This window comes from Procambarus clarkii, chromosome 93 (assembly GCF_040958095.1).
Source record: "Procambarus clarkii isolate CNS0578487 chromosome 93, FALCON_Pclarkii_2.0, whole genome shotgun sequence".
In the NCBI taxonomy this organism is placed as follows: domain Eukaryota; kingdom Metazoa; phylum Arthropoda; class Malacostraca; order Decapoda; family Cambaridae; genus Procambarus; species Procambarus clarkii.
The window spans coordinates 10,711,263-10,719,068 of NC_091242.1; positions in this window are offsets into that span (position 1 = coordinate 10,711,263).

Sequence of the window (7,806 nt, forward strand, 5' to 3'; positions counted from 1 at the left end):
ATTGGAGGGAAGATGTTCAGAATACACCCTTTAGAAAATATCAACTTCCTGTCCCAAGAAAGAAATTACACGTCTTCGTCGTTAACAGAGCTGCAGCATTACTAACGACGCAAACAACAGCCCTTAACAACATTCGTAACGACTTAACCACCAAAGAAGACCAGCAAAGAAAGGTTTCATGAACGAGGCATCGGGCATTAAACAAAATCAAAAAATCGTATTGACTAACCTCACAGTGACAGAAGTATATAGTGTATTCACTATCAATAGTGAATATCAATCATAGTGAAGAAGATGGTGTATTCACTATCAATACACTCTGAAATCATACGCAGCTCTTGCATCCGAACTATTTGTTCTTCACCTATAGTTCTTTCTTTATTCTTTACGAGTCTAGGTAAAGCTGCATTTCAACAGCTACTTTTAGATTATATGAAGGGTTACATAGCTTGTATCAATCTGATGCTTGAATTTCCCCTCTCGCAGAATGGGGGATTCATTTTTTTCCCTATAGCACTTGCATTTCCTCATGCAGGACCTACAGGGGGTCATGCGCACCATCCTGCACTGGCAAACTCTGGGTGCATTGTGAGGATATCCTCAAAGCCACGAGAGTAAATACAGTAATTGCAAAGTTCCACAGCTGCCTCAAACCACCTAAAGGTCTGAAGGGTCTGGTTGATGGGGTTCTGGGAGTTCTTCTACTCCCCAAGCCCGGCCCGAAGGCCAGGTTCGATTTGTGAGAGTCTGGTCCACCAGGCTGTTGCTTGGAGCGGCCCGCAGGCCCACATACCCACTACAGCCCGGCTGATCCGGAACTTCTTCAAGAGAAAACTGGACGGTTTTCTAGGAGATGTCCACGGTTGTTCCGGCAATATTTCTTATAGTCGCTGGGAGGACGTTGAACAACGGCGGACCTGATGTTTATACAGTCTAATCTAATGGTCTAATAGCTCGTCGTTATATAATGTGTAGTATGGGAGATCATGCCGCAGTTCCTGTTCACAGAGTTTGCACCTGGAGTGCTCAGGATTGGGAGACCCGTCACCTGTAGCCACCTGCCACAGGTAACCCTAACCTGATCCTTGCAACCACTGTGTCGCACAGTCATGTCCCTGACAACGGTCCTATCTAATCTACGGATGTAGGCAGAATAATAAATCTCAAAGATTAACAGAACAGGAATCAAATTCACGTAAAAGATCAAGGTTAAACAAAACAAGGATTAGCCAAGCTGAGACAGATTTTCCGTAGCCTGAGCAGGAACATGCAGCAACACCCTTATACAAGTGATGTACGGAGTCCCCTCCAGTACCTCTTTTAAAACCTTGGTGAAAACTCGCGTTGCAGAAGCAACAAGCAATGCAACGCAAGCAACCGGTTCAAAACACCGCCCCGCGCCCCTCTGGGACATCCCACAGCCCTCGGGTGGAGTCTCGGCTGAATAGAGAAATTGGATGCACAATTGGGTCGTTAGCCTCACCACACGAACGTCTCAGACGAACTCAACACCACATATGAGCTTCCATGACTGACGTTTTCATCAGTGGACCCTCATCTACACCAGAGGACCCCTCATCTACACCAGTGGACCCTCATCTACACCAGTGGACCCTCACCTACACCAGAGGACCCCCACCTACACCAGAGGACCCCCACCTACACCAGAGGACCCCCACCTACACCAGAGGACCCCCACCTACACCAGAGGACCCCCACCTACACCAGTGGACCCCCACCTACACCAGTGGACCCCCACCTACACCAGAGAGGGAGTAAAGCATTGGCAAAGCATTACAAACCATTTGCACTAACGTCCCACATAATAAAAGTATTTGAGAGAGTGATCAGGAGTCAGGTCACCAGTTTCATGGAGACCAATGACCTTCACAACCCAGGCCAACATGGATTTTGAGCAGGAAGATCGTGCCTCTCACAGCTACTTGATCACTACGACAAAGTCACTGAGGCATTAGAAGAAAAACAGAATGCTGATGTGGTATACACGGACTTCGCAAAGGCATTCGATAAATGTGACCATTGAGTGATAGTACACAAAATGAGGTCAATGGGATAACTGGTAAAGTAAGACGGTAGATACTCAGTTTTCTGTCGACTAGAACACACAATCAATCACATAAAATCTAGTCCAAGCACAGTTAAAAGTTCTGTACCTCAGGGTACAGTCCTTGCACCACTGCTTTTCCTTATTCTCATATCAGATATAGACAAAAATACAAGTCACAGCTTCGTATCATCCGTTGCAGATGACACAACAATCAACATGAAAATGAACCTGTCCTCTTACAAATTACCTTTGCTGAAGACATTGAAAAACTACAAACAGATATTAATAAAGTTTTCGACAGTGTAACAGAAAATAACATGATGTTTAACAGTGATAAATTCCAGGTACTCAGGTACGGTAAAAATGAGGACCATAAACATAATACAGGGTACAAACACAATCAAATCATAGCAGGAAAACATCATGTCAAGGATTTGGGAATAATGATGTCCGACGACCTAACGTTTAGGGAGCATAACCAAGCAAACATTGCGTCAGCCAGAAAAAATGATAGGATGGATTACGAGAACTTTTAAATCCAGGGATCCCAATGGTTGTACTCTTCAAATCACTTGTGTTGTCCCGTCTTGAGTACTACTCAATACTCACTTCCCCCTTCAGAGCAGGAGGGATTGCTGAAATAGAAGGAATACAGAGAACATATACGGCACGCATAGACGCGATAGAGCACCTAAATTATTGGGATCGTCTCAAAGCTCCACAAATGTACTCACTAGAAACAAGACGAGAGTTATCAAATAATATACACGTGGAAAATACTGGAGGGCCAGGTCTCAAATCTACACAGTAAGATAACAACGTACTGGAGTGAACGATATGGAAGAAAGTGCAGAATAGAACCAGTGAAGAGCAGGGGTGCCATAGGCACAATCAGAGAACACTGTATAAACATCAGAGGTCCGCGGTTGTTCAACGTCTTCCCAGCGACTATAAAAAATATTGCCGGAACAACCGTGGACATCTTCAAGAGAAAACTAGATAATTTTCTTCAAGAAGTGCCGGACCAACCGGGCTGTGGTGGGTATGTGGGCCTGCGGGCCGCTCCAAGCGATAGACAAGCTCCTTGGCCTGGTGGACCAAACTCTCACAAGTCAAGCCTGGCCTCGGGCCGGGCTTGGGGAGTAGAAGAACTCCCAGAACCCCTCAACCAAGTATCAAGCAGAGAAAGGCAGGTCCAGATCTTACATAATGCACAGTTAACTATTGACTTCTCAACTACAGGATGTGATTTGCATGCGTTCAACAAAGGTAAAATACAAGCTAACCCGCATATACCTGGAACATACCTAGAGAGGCTTCTGGGAGTTCTTTTACACCCCGAGCCCGGCCTGAGGCAAGGCTTGACTTGTGATAACTTGGTCCAACAGGCTGTTGCTACATATATATATATTTGTATACGAGCTGGTGGTCCTGGAGAGGACGACGAACCCCACACGATGTTCAGAGTCCCCTCACCATCCCCCTCACCATCCCCCCTCACCATCCATAGGACGCGCTGGTGAAAGTTGATGATTAGGATAAGCCTCTTCGCCCTCAGTCGCCCGGATCAGTCCCTCCCCCCCCCCCCTCCTTTGACTGTTGTCAGGATTAGTCCCTTCCATCTTCTGACTGGAAAAGAGTGCAACACTGGGGCACACAACAACAGCACCAACAGTAGCAGCAGCAGCTGGAGATCAGGCACGTTAAGCACCTCTGATGCACTCTCATCTCCGTTGATTAGTGTAACTGCCTAAAAAATAATCCTGTTGATTAAATTCAACAACATGCTCGCTGCTGACGTCTGTCTCGCAAGTCCTCGACTCCAACTCCAAGCAAGCACTCGACCCTCAACACATGTTGTCCTTCATATTTTCTCCCTAAAAAGACAAGAGGATCCAGCTGTCTTTCCATGTAATCAGTGACTAAAGAACACAAACAACACTGAGAGGGGTAATTTGCCTCTTAACCCCTGCGAGCTCGTAAGAAAATGCAAATAGCACAAGATTCCCGGAGAAGTTGCAAGTGCAACATGGGAGCCAGACGCTGCATGGGAGACCCCTTTCCTCAATGTTCGTGGCCTCACCCTCCCAGTCATGTGGGAGGGGGGGGGGAGGAATTATCAATGGAAAGCGCCAAGCCATTACGACTATATAGCACTGGGAAGGGGTCAGGATAAGGATTTGGGATGGGACGGGGGAAAGGAATGGTGCCCCAACCACTTGGACGGTCGGGGATTGAACGCCGATCTGCATGAAGCGAGACCGTCGCTCTACCGTCCAGCCCAAGTGGTTGGGTGGGTGGGGGGGGGGGGAATGATTTAACTGATGCAGGTTTAAATCTCGTTATGGTCAGGAACTAATTATGGTTAAGAACTAATTAGGGTCAATAACTAATTAAGGTACTAATTTAAGTCAGGAAGTAACGAAGGTCAGGGACTAATTAAGGTCACAGACTAATTAAGGTCAGGGACTAATTAAGGTCACAAACTAATTAAGGTCACAAACTAATTAAGGTCACAAACTAATTAAGCTCAGGAACTGACAACCCACACTTGGCCGATACCTGCCTGATGGGGTTCTGGGAGCTCTTCTACTCCCCAAGCACCGCCTGAGGCCAGGTTTGACTTGTGAGAGTTTGGTCCACCAGGCTGTTGCTTGGAGCGGCCCGCAGGCCCACATACCCACCACAGCCCGGTTGGTCCGGCACTCCTTGAAGAAAACTATCCAGTTTTCTCTTGAAGATGTCCACGGTTGTTCCGGCAATATTTCTAATGCTCGCTGGGAGGATAACCAGGACAACTTACAACCCATTTCAGCCAATTAATCATCCACACCAGACAACTTACAACCCAATTCAGCCAAATAACAACCCACACCAGACATCTTACAACCCAATTCAGCCAATTAACCACCCACACCAGGCAACTAACCCAGCAAGTAGAACACATGAGCATTCAACAACAATCATCCTCACTTACCCAGAACCACGCCTCTTGTCTCCTATTCCCCCCCCCCCCCTCCCATCCCTTTCCCTCCTAACCTCTTCCTGACACTAGAGCCTTACTCCTATCCGCCCCATCCCACGGCCTCAGACCCAAGTGGGACTCAACATTATTAGAACAAGAATCAAAAGTCACAAACAAATGCAGAATAAGTAAAGCAGAATTTGCCTCTGGAAAACAGAGTTGGTTGCCAGGATACACTTATTCAAGGCTCTAGTTCCGCTGCGTCTCCCAATACCCTCAACTAAATATATTTTTTGCATTAGTGTGCAAAAAAATATATGCAATGCAAAAATGCAAAAACGAGGCATCAAGAAAAGTAGGGAAGACACACATCATCTTATGAGCTCAGAGACCTTCTGTACACACAGCCACTAAACTTGAAACTACAGCACCAAGGATATATTAGAGGACCCAATGTTAGCAAAAATTACTCCAAGATGCGACGCCCCGCTCCCACAGCTGGTGGCCCAAGATGAGACGCCCCGCTCCCATAGCTGGTGGCCCAAGATGAGACGCCCCGCTCCCATAGCTGGTGGCCCAAGATGAGACGCCCCGCTCCCACAGCTGGTGGCCCAAGATGAGACGCCCCGCTCCCACAGCTGGTGGCCCAAGATGAGACGCCCCGCTCCCACAGCTGGTGGCCCAAGATGAGACGCCTCGCTCCCACAGCTGGTGGCCCAAGATGAGACGCATCGCTCCCACAGCTGGTGGCCCAAGATGAGACGCTTCGCTCCCACAGCTGGTGGCCCAAGATGAGACGCCCCACTCCCACAGCTGGTAGCCCAAGAGCCTCGATCTACTCGAAGATAACCATGCCCCCATGTCACACAATTTCAAGATTTAATACAAAACAGAAAATCTTGCTGAAAGAAAGAGATAGCCCAAAATATGACTGCGAAGAGGAAGAAGACAACATGTACACAAACATCTGAGTGTGTATGTGAATGCTCGCTCATTATTTACCTATAAACATCCATATGTGCTGAAATACATGTGAGGAACCCCACACACACACAGCTCCCCGAGAAATAAGATCAGACACACACACACACACACAAACAGAGAAGAGAGAAGAGAGAAGAGAGAGAAGAGAGAGAGAGAGAGAGAGAGAGAGAGAGAGAGAGAGAGAGAGAGAGAGAGAGAGAGAGAGAGAGAGAGAGTGAGAGACAGAGAGAGAGAGACAGAGAAAGATAGACAGAGAGAGCGACAGAGAGAGCGACAGAGAGAGCGACAGAGAGAGCGACAGAGAGAGCGACAGAGAGAGCGACAGAGAGAGCGACAGAGAGAGCGACAGAGAGAGCGACAGAGATAGAGCGCGCGCGCGAGCGCGACCTCTGGTGGATACAAAGCTTCTAAAAATTTAACTTACCATATTTTTCCTCCTTCACTAATCCATTTAGACCAATTTGTGGATAATTGTATTTTCAAGCCGAGGGCCCAGCCGGCCGGCCAGCGCCAGGGAGCCCAGACAAGGATAAAGATTGTACTGAGAACATGAGAGAAAGGAGAATGGGGAGGGAGGGAGGGAGGGGGTCCATGAGGGGAAGAGGAAGAATGAGGGGCGAGGGAGGGATTAATGAGGTGGTGAAGGGGGGGGGAGGGAACAACAATGAAGGTGAAAGAGATGGAGAAATGGGACGAAGATGGAAAGGAATGGCAATGAGGCATTTTTATTATTATTATTATTATTATTTTTTACCCCAGACGTGGCCAGACATTCACAATGCTAACCAGCATATATACACATTTTCTTCTGTCCTCAATGGACAGAGATCTATTAAACATATAGTTCAGTGACTTATTGAATTGTCGTGCTTGTAAAACGCATAATCTAACCTACATACATAAACCCAAACCTTTACATAGGTACGTTCTTTTACACCGAATATGATTAATGTGCGTTTACAAAGGTGAAATGCAATTCTGACCAGCCGACACATACATATATACACATAATGTCTCTCCTACTTTGACAGGGTAAGATAGGTTGCTGTAGGAACTTCTTGTTGTTGTTGTTAAGTTTAAGGAGGGGGAGGGGGGAAGTAGGGGGGAGGGGGGAAGTAGGGGCAGAAGGGGGGAGGGGGGAAGTAGGGGGGAGAAGGGGGGAGGGGGGAAGTAGGGGGGAGAAGGGGGGAGGGGGGAAATAGGGGGGAGAAGGGGGGGAGGAGGGGAAGTAGGGGGGAGAAGGGGGGGAAGTAGGAGGGATGGGGGGGGGGGAAGTAGGAGGGATGGGGGGGGAAGTAGGTTAGAAGTGACCTAACTATGACCTAAGCACCGACTTTAGGCATAATAAATGAAACTGCGTATGGATCAAACTTCGTTTTTTTTTTAAGATTCAGCTACTCGGAACAAAAAATATTGGAAGTAGCACGGGCTATGGTGACCCCGTGGAACTCACCTGGCACAGGAGAGGTGCGTCAAACTTCGTATTATTGACCCCATAACAAAGCAGCAGCTAGCTTTATCCAACCAAGCGTCTAACCTACGCTTGAAACACTCCTGTGACCCCCATATGTGCATTGCGTTACTCGGTTTGTGGTTCCCTACATCAACAGCCTTATTTCTAAACCCAGGTCGTTTCTTTCGGTCATATCCAGACAATATGCCTGGGATTAACAATGTATAAGTCATTATACATTGAAGCCTTCTGAAGATGTATTATTAAATACGAAAGTACTTAAGGAAATTCCTGTTTCAATTCTTCCTTCGTGGTCTGACACTGTCACATTTTTCA